The sequence below is a fragment of the Papio anubis genome, chromosome 7 (assembly GCF_008728515.1).
Source record: "Papio anubis isolate 15944 chromosome 7, Panubis1.0, whole genome shotgun sequence".
In the NCBI taxonomy this organism is placed as follows: Eukaryota; Metazoa; Chordata; class Mammalia; order Primates; family Cercopithecidae; genus Papio; species Papio anubis.
This window is the reverse complement of record NC_044982.1, coordinates 75,949,614-75,962,692: the sequence shown is the minus strand read 5'-3', so window position 1 is coordinate 75,962,692 and position 13,079 is coordinate 75,949,614. Positions and strand designations below refer to the sequence as shown.

The following is a 13,079-nucleotide window of genomic DNA, read 5'->3' as shown; positions in this document are numbered from 1 at the left end:
AAACAATGCCAAAATTTATAAGAAATTAAAAGAAAAAGCCCCTACCCCATTCTCTCTTCCCAGGGATAACCACCATTAACAGTTAGGGACCTAGAAACTTTATGGTCTTTCTTGATCTCAGAAACTTCTGATCTTTCTGAGTTCCTTTCACCCTTCCTTCTTGCCATCGAATGACTTCTACTTTGCGTGTAAGAACCCTAATAGGTAAGTATTATCATCTCCATTGGACACAAGGCAGAGCCAGGAGTTCAAACACAAAATGTATGATTCAAGTGTGGTGTTCTTTCTACCATGTTCCTCTGCATGGGTCCTGTCTAGTATCTTAGAGTTTAATTGCTCTGTCACATAAGGTAGCAGATACATTGTCCTGTTAAGATATAACTAAGGCCTTATTTTTTTAGACGGGAGAAGACCTGGTCATGTGGCAGCTGTGACAGAATAGCATTTATTGCCTGAACCGTAGTAAAAAAGATGCCACCTGCTTTAAGAAGGGTAGTTTGGATTGGGCTAGTTATTTAGAGCCTGACTTGGTCAGTGGAAGGGGCTAGGACTGGAATAAGAGCTGCCCACTGGGTCAGAGTTAGGACAAGCTGGTGAAGGGGGGAATTATATTACTGTCTGATTATCCAATCCAAGGAGTTTTATATAATCCAACCAAATGGCAGAATCAGCAAGAGCAACTTCCAGAAGAAATTCCTGACATTCCCCAGACATCCCAGGCTTTCACACGCTGTTGTGCCTTTGCACACACTCTACTTAGAATGCTTTTTCTGCGTTGTCTGCTCAGCATATTTATCTTTCACAATTACGTTATAATATCACCACCTCTATAAGACTAACTGCATGTGGGTGAAATATTTGTTTACTTGCCTGCTTCCCATGTGAGTATGTGTACTGATCTTCACTATTGAAACATAGTTTTGCTGCAGATAGGATTCTTTGCTGACAGGTTTGGGTTTTTTTCCTGTCTTTCAGCACTTTAAATATGTCATCTCGCTGCCTTCTGGAACTCTATGGTTTCTAATGAGAAATTGGCTCTTAATCTTATTGGGGATATTTTTTATGTGTTAATCACTTCTTTCTTGCTGCTTTCAAGATTCTTTGTCTTTATTTTTGTCAGTTGGACTATACTGTGTCTCAATGTGGAACTCCTAGAATTTGTCCTGATTAAAGATCTTGAGCTTCTTAAAAGAATGTATAGATTGAAGTCTTACATGTATAGATTTCAGTCTTACATGAAATTTGGGAAGGTTTTGGCTATTATTTCTTCAAACATTCTTTCTGTTCCACTTTCTGTGGTCCTTCTTGGACTCCTATTAAGCATATATTGGTATGCTTGATAGTATCTCGTAGTCTCTTGGGCTCTGTTTCTTTTTCATTTTTTTTCTTCTTGCTCTTCAGACTGGATAATTTCAACTAACCTGTCTTCAAGTTCACTGATTCTTTCTCCTGCCTGCTCAAACGTGCTGTTAAACTTCTGTAATGAATTTATTATTTCAGTTATTATACTTTACAGCTGCAGAATTTCTGTTTCCTTTTTATCATTTCTGCTGCTTTATTGACATTCTCTATTTGTTGAGACCTTGTTGAGTGTGAGTTTTTTGCCAGGTTTTTCTGTGTTTCTAGGGAGGTACAGACCTGCAGAGCCCCTTGCTCCACCATTTTTGTTGATGTGTTCTGTATTACTGAATTTGAAGAGTTTTTCAAAAAATATATTGTGGCTCTAACTAAGTCCTTTATCAGATTATGATTTGCAAATACTTTCTCAGTCTGAGGCTTGTCTTATTCTCTTAACAGTGTCTTTTGATGAGCAGACGATACTAACTTTAAGTGTAGTTTGTGTTTTTTTGTCTTGTGCTTTTGGTATTGTATCTAAGAAATCTTATGTAACATAAAGTCACAGAAATTTTCTCCTGTGTGTTTTTTCTAGAATTTTTATAGTTTACATTTTGTAGGTTTACATTTTGTATTTAGAACTGTAATTCATTTTGAGTTCATTTTTTGTGAGACTTAAGTATTCTTGTGGGTGTTGTAGTGTTTTTTTTTTTCCATTTTAATTTGCATTTCCTTTATGACCAGTCATGTTCATATTTTCTTTTGCTTGTTGGCTATGTTGTGTTTTTTTTTTTTTTTTAAGTGTCTGGTCAGATCTTTTGTCCATTTTGTTCATTTTATTGTGATGTTTTCTGTTTGAGTTATAAGCATTCTTTATACATTATGGATATAAATCCTTTGTCAGGTTATATGTTTTGTCAATGTTTATTCCCCATCTGTGTTTTGCCTTTTTCCTTGCTTAACTATGTCTTTTGATTAGAAAGTTGTTAATTTTGGTGTTTAATTCATCAGTGTTTTCTGTGATTCAGTTTCCTCAGAAATCTTTGCCAAACCCCAAGATCATGAAGAATCTTCCCTATGTTTTCTTTTAGAAGTTTTTTTTCTTGTGATCCAATTTGAATTAACTTTTAATATATGAGGTCAATGTTCTTCCCCCACCCTCTGCCCAAAACATTAAGTTATTTCAATACTATTTATTGAATAGACTACCATTTGAATACAGTGAATTACCTTGGTATCTTTGTTGAAAAGCAATTGTCTGAGTCTGTTTCTGGCCTTTCCCTTGTGTTCTATTGAGCTATATATCTGACTTTTCCCTTATGTTCTATTGAGCTATATGTCTGTCTTGATTAATGTAGCTCTATAAAAAGTCACGAAATCACATAGTTGGAGACCACTGACTTTTTCTTTTTAAAAACGTTTTTGCTATTACAAGGCCTTCGCATTTTTATGTAGGTTTTAGAATCAGCATAGCAGTTTCTTTAAAAAAAAAAAACAAAAACCTGCTGGGGATTTTGGTTGGGATTGGTCTTTCATTTCTCTCAGCAATGTTTTGTAGCTTTTCAGAGTGTAGTCTTTTTGCACATCTTTTACTAAGTTTTTACCCATTACGAATAGAATTGTTCTCTAATTTTCTGATTAATTCTTGCTGCTATACAGATTTGCCTTGTTTCATTAGAACTTGTTAAAGTCACTTATTCTTGTAAATGTGTTGGTAGGATTTTCTATGTAGATGACCATATGTGAAAACAGTTTTACTTCATCCTTCACAGTTTTGTCTTCTTTTCCCTTGGAGTGCACTGTTGAATCAGAGATTAAGGTGAACATTTGTAGATTCCCTTTGCTAGGTTGAAAAAATTTATTTTACCCACAGTTTGCTTTACAGTTTTGTTATGATTGGATATTGACATTTGACAGATGCCCTTTTGTATCTGTTGAGATTGCCTCGCAGTACAATGTGGAAATTAATGCACATGTGTAGATGCCCTTTATTAGGTTGAGAAAATTCCCGTCTGTTTCTGGTTTGTTTTACAGTTTTATCATGATTGGTTGTTGAATTTTGTCAGATGCTCTTTCTGCATCTATTGAGATGATAATACTTTTTTCCCCTTTATTTTATTAACATGGTGTATTACTTTAATTTTCAGATGATATCTAATCTTACATTTCTAAGATAAACCCAGTTAAGATATATTATCCTTTTTTTTTTTAATTAAAAGAAAAACTACCGATGATTGACTAAATTTGCCAGGTACTCTCATGGCATTTATGTGTTGCTTCTAATTCTTACAATAACCTGTAATTAGCTTCTAGCTTGAGGGATGGTAAAATTGAGGCTGAGGTCTCAGGAAAAAATATATAGAACACGAAGGAAAGTCTAAACTTCGTACCTTCAATGCCCCTAGTACTCTTTCTACTATACCATGCTACTTTTTGTAATAATTTATAGTTAAAAAATATTGAAGATCATACTGTTGTTTTATGTACTTTTTTTTTTTGATGGAGGTCTCACTGTGTTGGTCAAGGTGAACTCAAATTTCTGAGCTCAAGCAATCCTCCTGCTTCAGCCTCTCAAGTAGCTGGGACTACAGGTGCATACCACTGTGCCTGGCTTTTATGTACATTTTTGAGATATATATATTTCCTAGAATGTGAATAATTGATTCATGAAAAGAAAAATTCTAATAGCTTTTAACCTCTACCATTCAATGTCTTTCTTCTAATTTTATCTTTGCTGTTACTGTGAACCCAAGTTACTAACAAATCTTTAAGAGTATTTTTTTTGTCTCCAAATTTGTAGGAGCACCTAAAGTGTATTAACTATCTATCCCAAGGTAGCATGGGTGTATTAGTCACAGTTCTCCAGAGAAACAGAAACAATAGGATATACATTTGTGTGTGTGTGTGTGTGTGTGTGTGTGAAGAGGAGAGGGAAGGATTGATTAATTTATAAGGTACTGACTCACATGATTGTGTAGTGTGAACAGCCCCATTGTCTGCAAACTGGAGACCCAGGAAAGTCCTGCGGTGTAGTTTGAATGTCTAGAGCCAAAGAGCTGATGGTATAGGTGCCAGTTCCGATATGAAGGCCTGAAAACCAGGAACACCAAGGACAGAAGATTGATGTCCTACCTCAAGCAGTCAGACAGAGAGCGAATTTAACCTTTTTCTGCCTTCTGGTTTTATTCAGGCCCTCAGTGGACTAGCTAATGTCTACCCACACTGGGGATGGCCATCTGCTTTACTTAGTTCACCAGTTCAAATGCTGATCTTTTCCAGAAACACTCTCACAGACACATCCAGACGTAAGTTTAACCAGTTATCTGGGCATCCTGTGGCCTGGTAAAGATAACACATAAAATTAACCATCACACTGGGTTAGTCTTGATCTTGAATTTTTTGGCAATGTTTTATATTACTTTTAATTCAATTATTTTTAAACCTTTTTTATTTTGAAATAATTCTAAAGTTACAGGAAAGTTGCAAGAAAAGTACAAAGAACTACATATGTCCTTACCTAGATTAACCACTTTTTATTATTTTCCACATTCACTTTATCATTCTGCAGTGTTGTACATTTGCATGTACTTTCCCTTTTCTGAACCGTTGGAGAGTAGGTTGCATATGTCTGGTCCCCCTACCCCTTAATACTTCAGTATTTCCTAAGAACAGCGATAGTCTACTGAATAACCTAAGTATGGATACCAATTTCAGGAAACTTAGCATAAATAAAATACTTTCAACAATATATTGTTTTGGTCAGTTGCCTCAATGACATCCTTTGGAGCAGTTTTATTCCCCAGTGCAGGATACAGACCAGGATCCTTCATGCATTTGTAGTATATAAAATACAGTTCATTTTTGTTTTTAGGTTTGGGGGTACATGTGAAGGTTTGTTACATGGGCAAACAACATGTCACAGGGATTTGTTGCACATACTATTTCATCACCCAGGTTTTAATCCCAATAGCCAATAGTTATCTTTGCTGCTCCTCGCCCTCCTCCCACCCTCCTGCATCAGGTAGATGCCATGTCTCTTGTTTCCTTCTTTGTGTTCATGAGTTCTTAACATGTAGCTCCCACTTACAAGTGATAACATGCGATATTTGGTTTTTTGTTCCTGTGTTACTGTTCTAAGGATTATAGCCTCGGGCTCCATCCATGTTCCTGCAAAAGACATGATCTTATTCTTTTTTATGGCTGCGCAACATTTTATGGTGTATTTGTACCACATTTTCTTTATCTGTTCTGTCATTGATGAGCATTTAGGCTGATTCCATGTCTTTGCTATTGTGAATAGTGGTGCAGTAAACATTCGTGTGCATATATCTTTATGGTAGAATGATTTATAGTCCCCTGGCTATATACCCAGTAATGAGATTGTTTTGTAAAATGGTAGTTCTGCTTTTAGCTCTTTGAGGAATTGCCATACTGCTTTCCACAGTGGTTGAACTAATTTACACTCCCACCAACAGCGTACAAGTGTTTCCTTTTCTCCACAACCTTACCTGCATCTGTTATTTTTTGACTTTGTGATAGTAGCCATTCTGACTGGTGTGAGATGGTATCTCATTGTGGTTTTGATTTGTATTTCTCTAATGATTAGTGATGTTGAGCTTTTTTTCATATGCTTGTTGGCCACGTATATGTCTTCTTTTGAGAAGTATCTGCTTATATCCTTTGGCCACTTTTTAATGGGGTTGTTTTTCTCTTGTAAATTAAAGTTCCTTATAAATGCTTTTGATGAAATTCAACACCCCTTCATGTTAAAAACTCTCAATAAACTAAGTATTGAAGGAACATGCCTCAAAATAATGAGAGCCATCTGTGACAGACCCACAGCCAACATTATACGGAATGGGCAAAAGCTGGAAGCATTCCTCTTGAAAACCAACACAAGACAAGGATACTCTCTCTCACCACTTCAACATAGTGTTGGGAGTCCTAGCCAGAGCAATCAGGCAAGAGAAAGAAATAAAGGGCATCCAAATAGGAAGAGAGGAAGTCAAACTATCTCCGCAGATGACATGATTCTGTATCTAGAAAACCCCTTAGTCTTGGCCCAAAAGCTTTTCCAGCTGATAAACAACTTCAGCAAAGTTGCAGGATGCAAAATCAGCATTCAAAAATCACTAGCATTCCTATACACCAAAAACAGCCAAACCTAGAGCCAAATCAGAAAGGCAATCCCGTTCACAGTGGCTGCAGAAAGAATGAAATACCTAGGAATACAGCTAACAAGGGAGGTGAAAGATCTCTATAGTGAGAATTACAAAGCACTGCTCAAAGAAATCAGAGAAAACACAAACAAATGGAAAAACATCCCATGTTCATGGATAGGAAGAATCAATACCATTAAAATGGCCATACTGCCCAGAACAATGTACAGATTCACTGCTATTCCTATCAAACTACCAATAACATTCTTCACAAAACTAGAAAAAGCTGTTTTAAAATTCATATGAAACCAAAAAAGAGCGCAAATAGCCAAGGCAATCCTAAGCAAAAAGAACAAAGCTGGAGGCATCACATTACCCATCTTCAAACTATACTACAAGGCTACAGTAACCAAAACAGCATAGTACTGGTACAGAAACAGACACATCAACCAGTGGAACACAATAGAGAGCCCAGAAATGAGGCCGCACATCTGCGACCATCTGATCTTTGACAAAACTGACAATAAACAAGCAATAGGGAAAAGACTCCCTGTTTATTAAATGGTGCTGGGATAACTGGCTAGCCATATGCAGAAGATTGAAGCTGGACCCCTTCCTAACACGATGCACAAAAACCAACTCAAGATGGATTAAAGACTTAAATGTAAAACCCAAAACTATAAAAACCCTGGAAGACAACCTAGGCAGTATCATCCTGGACGTAGGAATGGGCAAAGATTTCATGACAAGGACTCCAAAACCAATCATAACAAACGCAAAAGTTGACAAGTGGGATCTAGTTAAACTTAAGAGTTTCTGCACAGCAAAAGAAACTACCAACAGAGTGAACAGACAACTTACAGAATAGGAGAAAATGTTTGCAAACTATGCATCTGACAAGCATCATGTTTTATTATGCAGTGCTGAATCAGAAAAATTAATTCTTTGCTATGTATAGGACATCCAAAGACAACATTTCTGAGTTGTAAAGAGAAAGAATTTAGAGTACATCGAATAATGCAATGCACAGACTAAGTTGAACCTTTCTGATTAGTGATTTAAATCAAGTCATTTCTATAGCAAGAATGTTCATTTCTTAAAAATGCTAGATTAAAAAAATCAATCTATTTCTCTTTCAAGTGCCTGATTCCAGCATGTTTTCTGTATATTCAATGTCACCTTTTTCAGTAAGATTAGGCACTTTAGAAAATGTTGGATGGGGCCAGGCACGGTGGCTCACGCCTGTAATCCCAGCACTTTGGGAGGCCAAGGCAGGCAGATCATGAGGTCAAGAGATTGAGACCATCCTGGCCAACATGATGAAACCCTGTCTCTACTAAAAATACAAAAATTAGCTGGGTGTGGTGGTGCACGCCTGTAGTCCCAACTACTTGGGAGGCTAAGGCAGAACAATCACTTGAACCCAGGAGGTGGAGGTTGCAGTAAGCCGAGATTGTGTCACTGCACTCCAGCCTGGCAACAGAACGAGACTTTGTCTCCAAAAAAAAAAAAAAAAAAAGGAAACAAAACAAAATGTTGGGTGGTTAGGATCTGTTTATTTATTCAAATGTTAGCCGTTTGAATAAATTCTGGCTGGAATGAGAAGGAATTTGACTTACTTTTTTGTATTAGTTATCTGTTGTCATGTAACAAATAACTCCAGATAACTCCAGAACTTGCTGGTTTTAAATAATAAACATTTAATTACTGATAGTTTCTTTTAATCAGGAATTTGGGAGTTGCTTTGCTGTGTGGTTCTGGCTTAGGGTCTTGTATGAAGTTGCTCTCAGGCTGTTAGCCAAATTGCAGTCGTATGAAGGCTTGATTGAGGCTAGAGGATTCACTTCTAACATGGTTTATTCACATGACAGAAGGTAGAATGCCTCCATTCCTTACCAACTGGATGTCTCCATGGTGTATGCCATTTTTATGACATGGCAGCTGTCTTCCTCCATAGCATATGATCCATGATAGTGAGGAGAAAGTCACAATGCCTTTTATGACATTGTCATTTCTGCCACAGTCTTTTTGGTTGAAGCAAGTTAGCAAGCACTAAGCACATCTACAATCAAGGAGAGGGGCAGGCCCTACCTTTTGAAGGAAGAAGTATGAAAGTGTATCACTGACTGATCAAGTAGAGGTAAGCAGTGGAGGACACTCAGAATACTTTTTGATAGAAGGTATTAATTAAATTGTTGATTTTCCAGGGAAGGGAATGGTTTTATTTTGTTTCTAAAGCCCAATCTGTTATTAAGACTTGGACTGTTATTAAAATATACACTTAGATACCATTTTTTAAAAATTCTACTTGGGAAGTCTTAATATTCATATTCTTGAAGGAAAACATCTAAAACAAATTATAAAATTCAACTCTAAAATACGTGAATAGTATTTTTTGCTAAGGTTTTGTTTTGGAGACTTGTTTGAAATAAAGTGATCCTCATTCATGGTTAGAAACAAAAGTTATATTGCACATACTAGGGATTAGGAAGAAGGCTAATGTGAACTGATCAAAAGTATGAATTATGGATTGCCTTTAGAATATTCAACTTTTAGGTAACTTAATATTGTTATAATTTCAAGCTTAGAGAAAAGTTGTAAGAATAGCATAAGGAACTCCTATATATCCTTTATCTAGATTCATTAATTGTTCATTTTGTGCCATTTGTGTTATTCTTTGTCTCATCCTAGCCCAGTCAGCCTAACACCACCAGGGATAAACCAGTAGTCTGATAAAATTAAATTTATTGACCCACTCCAGTGAGAGAGAGTGCAAAGGAGAGGAACCACAGGGCTTCTTACCAAACGGAGTTACAGTAGATTTTGTACAGGATTTTGGAGAAGGATAGCATTTAGGTAAAATTTAAATGCCCTACATTTTGTGGTGTCTAGGTTGAATGACAGTGTAGATGTAAATCTGTGTTGTCGAATGACTAAAACATCCTTTATAAATTAAACTTTTTATGTTTACTCTAAGTGAAGTACTATTGTGTGTTTATGGAATTTTCTGCAATAAATTCATGTGTATGGATTGATTTATGATACGTTGAATTCATCACCAAAGGTTGAATTGTAGAGAAGTCCTTTAAGAGGAGGCATTTTATCTTCCTATTATATTTTATCAATTTTAAGATGGATTCACCCCTTCTACACACACACTTCTTTCCATATGGATATTCAGTTTTTCTAGTACCATTTGTTTAAAAGATTTTATTTTCCCTCGTTGAATTGCTTTGGTGTCTTTGTTGAAAATGACTGGAAAAATATGGATCTGTTTCTGAGTTTTATTGAGAACTGGTCTTAGATGTATCAGCATGTTTAAAATGATGTTCTATAGCTTATGATCCTCAATCAATTTGTTCACTTAAGGCAGTTCTGCAGTTATTGTTTGAAAATGTATAAACATCAAAAGCGCCATCATATACCTGTAGAGAATTACTAGTGCCTCTAAAAGAAAGAAGAGAAAGAAAGAAAAAATCCAAGAGACAATAAAGGAGTGCTCCTTTAACCCTACATTAATAGTTGTGGAGTGGAGCTAGGAAAAATAGTAGTCTAGACCTACTTAACTCCAAAGCCCCCTTAAAACTGGGCTCTTAGTTGTTTTATACATTCTTTTAAGAATACCAATCTTGATGGCATAGGATATGATTTTGTAAGGAATAAAAAAATATTGAAGGCTTAGAGTCAAAGCCATTTAAGAAATTTGGACTATGACTTTAGGAAAACACGGAAATGCATATGAGCGAATCTATGTTTAAATCTGAAACACTTTTTACAGTCAGTATGAAATATAAATTCTAATTGTAAGGAAGCATTGTATCAGTTTAATTTGGTTAATCAGTCTTCATAAAATAATCTGTGTCCTACATTTTGTGGTGTCTTAGATTTCATGAAATCTGATAACAATTTTTATTTGTCATTTTCACTCTTAGATATATATTATTCTGTATTATTTTTTGTGCTCTTTCATTATTTTCATGTGAAGTGCCATGGTGTAATCTGCAGTCACTCAGCTATGGATTAGTGTATTCCCACCAACTAACTCCTTGACCTTGGACAGGTGTTTAACCTTTCTGAGAACTGGTTTTTGCAACTATAAATGAGGTTATATTTACCTAGTGGCATTAAGATGTTTATTCTTTTCCACTTAAATACCAAGAGATTGCACATACATTATACTTAAATTTCATTAACATTTCTAGTAGGCTAGAAATGTTCATATACCCTTGATAAAGTGAAACATTAATGTTATTAAGATGTCAGTCTTCCTTTCTTTGATCTTTTAGAAAAAAGTTATATTTCAGTAATGATTGTAAGTATTTTTATTTGTTTAACTAGTGGGGAGTGAAGAGATAGGGACAGACCAATGTCTTTCAGTATGTAAATGGTTGAGCACCACTGTACTAGAAGAGGTAATGAGACAGTCAGGTGCCTGCAGTCCTATATAGAATCCTGGCAAATGCAACAGCCACAAATATGGTATAGACTAATCAAGGATTGTTTTTGTTTTTTGTTGTTGTTTTTGAGACGGAGTTTCACTCTTGTTGCCAAAGCTAGAGTGCAATGATATGATCTTGGCTCACTGCAACCTCCACCTCCCGAATTCAAGCAATTCTCCTGCCTCAGCCTCCCAAGTAGCTGGGATTACAGGCGCGTGCCACTACGCCCTGCTAACTTTTTGTATTTTTAGTAGAAACGGGGTTTCACCGTGTTAGCCAGGCTAGTCTCGAACTCCTGACCTCAGGTGATCCACCCGCCTCAGCCTCCCAAAGTGCTGGGACTACAGGTGTGAGCCACTGCACCCAGCCAAAGGATTGTTTTATAGGCTGCATAAATATGAATGGCATTGCTATTGATGATGGTTTTTTTCTTTTTTCCTAAATGATGAACAATTCTGGCTAAAGCTTTGAAGAAAAATTAAATAGAAATTTCCTTGATTGACATAGGAGTTGTAGTTCTGGAAATATAATTTGTTAATATGTAAAATGGGCTTAGGTTCTAGGTTAAGATAATTACAAATAGGTTTTTTTTAACCTTCTTGAATGTCCAGATGGAAATTTGAAAGTCTACACTATTGTTTGTTGTGTAGGATTGTTTGGTGCATTGCAAGATGTCCTATAATCCTGGCCTCTTTCCATTAAATACCAGTGGTCATCTTAATTGTTTTGACAACTAAAAAACATTCCCTTTAATTTTAAAAATGTTCCCCAACTCTTAACACCCCCGTTGAGAACTACTGGTCTTAGATGTATTAAAGGTAAGAAAAATTACAGTACTAGAGTTTTATATGACTTATTTGTCATGATGCATTGACTGCATTTAATAAAAGTTGTTAATTTGAGACTTTTGCAATTAAGATGACTGTATTAATGTTATTTTTCCTAGTAAAATGAATGAAAATAAACCTGGTGACTCACAGAACCTTGGTAAGTAACTGTATTTAAAATAATTTTATTACAGTGAGTTTTAAATATGTTACTGAAACATTAGGACTGAAGAGGAATGAATTCCCTGGCATATACTTAGTTCGTTTGTCCACGTACTAAAGTATAATACTGCATATATTTATTTCAACAAAAACCTATCAGAAGACAGTTTATTTGCCAAGTTTTATTTCTAATGTATATATACAAGATATGATTCGTATCTCAATGAAACAATTATTTAAAGGAAAAAATGCAGATGAGAACAATTTAAACAGTGTAAAAGTTTAACATGAAAAGAAAAACTGGCCGGGTGCAGTGGCTCACGCCTGCAATTCCAGCACTTTAGGAGGCTGAAGCGGGCAAATCACTTGAGGTCAGGAGTTCAAGACCAGCCTGGCCAACATGACAAAACCTCATCTCCACTAAAAATACAAAAATTAGCCAGGAGGTGCATGCCTGTAATCCCACCTACTCGCTAGGCCGAGGCAAGAGAATCACTTGAACCCGGGGGGCAGAAGTTACAGTGAGCAGAGATCGTACCACTTCACTTCAGCCTAAGTGACAGAGGGAGACCCTGTCTCAAAAAAAAAAAAAAAGGAAAAGGAAAACTTACCTCTACGTGCTCATAACAATCTTCCCAAATAGATGCAGTCTGTTTTGACCTTTGCTTTTAGTTGTTGTTTTCTTCATTTATTATAAACAGTATCTGTTTATATGATGAGGAATTTAAATGATTACACACTTCTGCCACGCTCCCTCACCCACTGTATTTTAGATCTTTTTAAATTCCCTCTAAAATTAAAATAATATTCTTACAACTCTATATCTTGACCATTACTTTTAGAGTATCTTTTGACACCACATTTTGTTGGAAAAGGAAATGTGTGCTCCTAAACCTCTTCTACTTTCTTTCCCTGCTTCTGCCTCCAGACTTCTGTCAGCTATGCTAATAGTTCTGAAACTTCGTACTTCATGGACTACCTCTATGCATTTGCCAAATGCAAATACACACCTACTATTGATACTTTTTCCTAAGATTGTTTCTTTACATGAATGTATTTAAGGTAGAAACTACTTCATTATTGTAATAGAAACGAGTGTCATTTACTACACTAAATGGCAATCTTAATGATAAATATAATGAAATCAGGACAATTTT

At 35.9% G+C, this 13,079-nt stretch overlaps 1 protein-coding gene across 5 annotated transcripts in view; it reads left to right on the top strand.

Annotated features, from left to right (window-relative positions):
• The window catches only part of G2E3 (G2/M-phase specific E3 ubiquitin protein ligase), a 53,726-nt gene that overhangs the window by 8,524 nt on the left and 32,123 nt on the right, over positions 1-13,079 (top strand). For 3 of the 5 annotated variants that reach the window (XM_031668213.1, XM_031668216.1, XM_031668214.1), the window contains one exon: positions 11,880-11,920. The gene's annotated coding sequence lies outside the window, so the exon portion shown is untranslated. Of the gene's footprint in view, positions 1-8,517; positions 8,635-11,879; positions 11,921-13,079 lie in introns of those variants that run through there. The other 2 variants (XM_031668215.1, XM_031668217.1) reach the window with 1 other exon arrangement.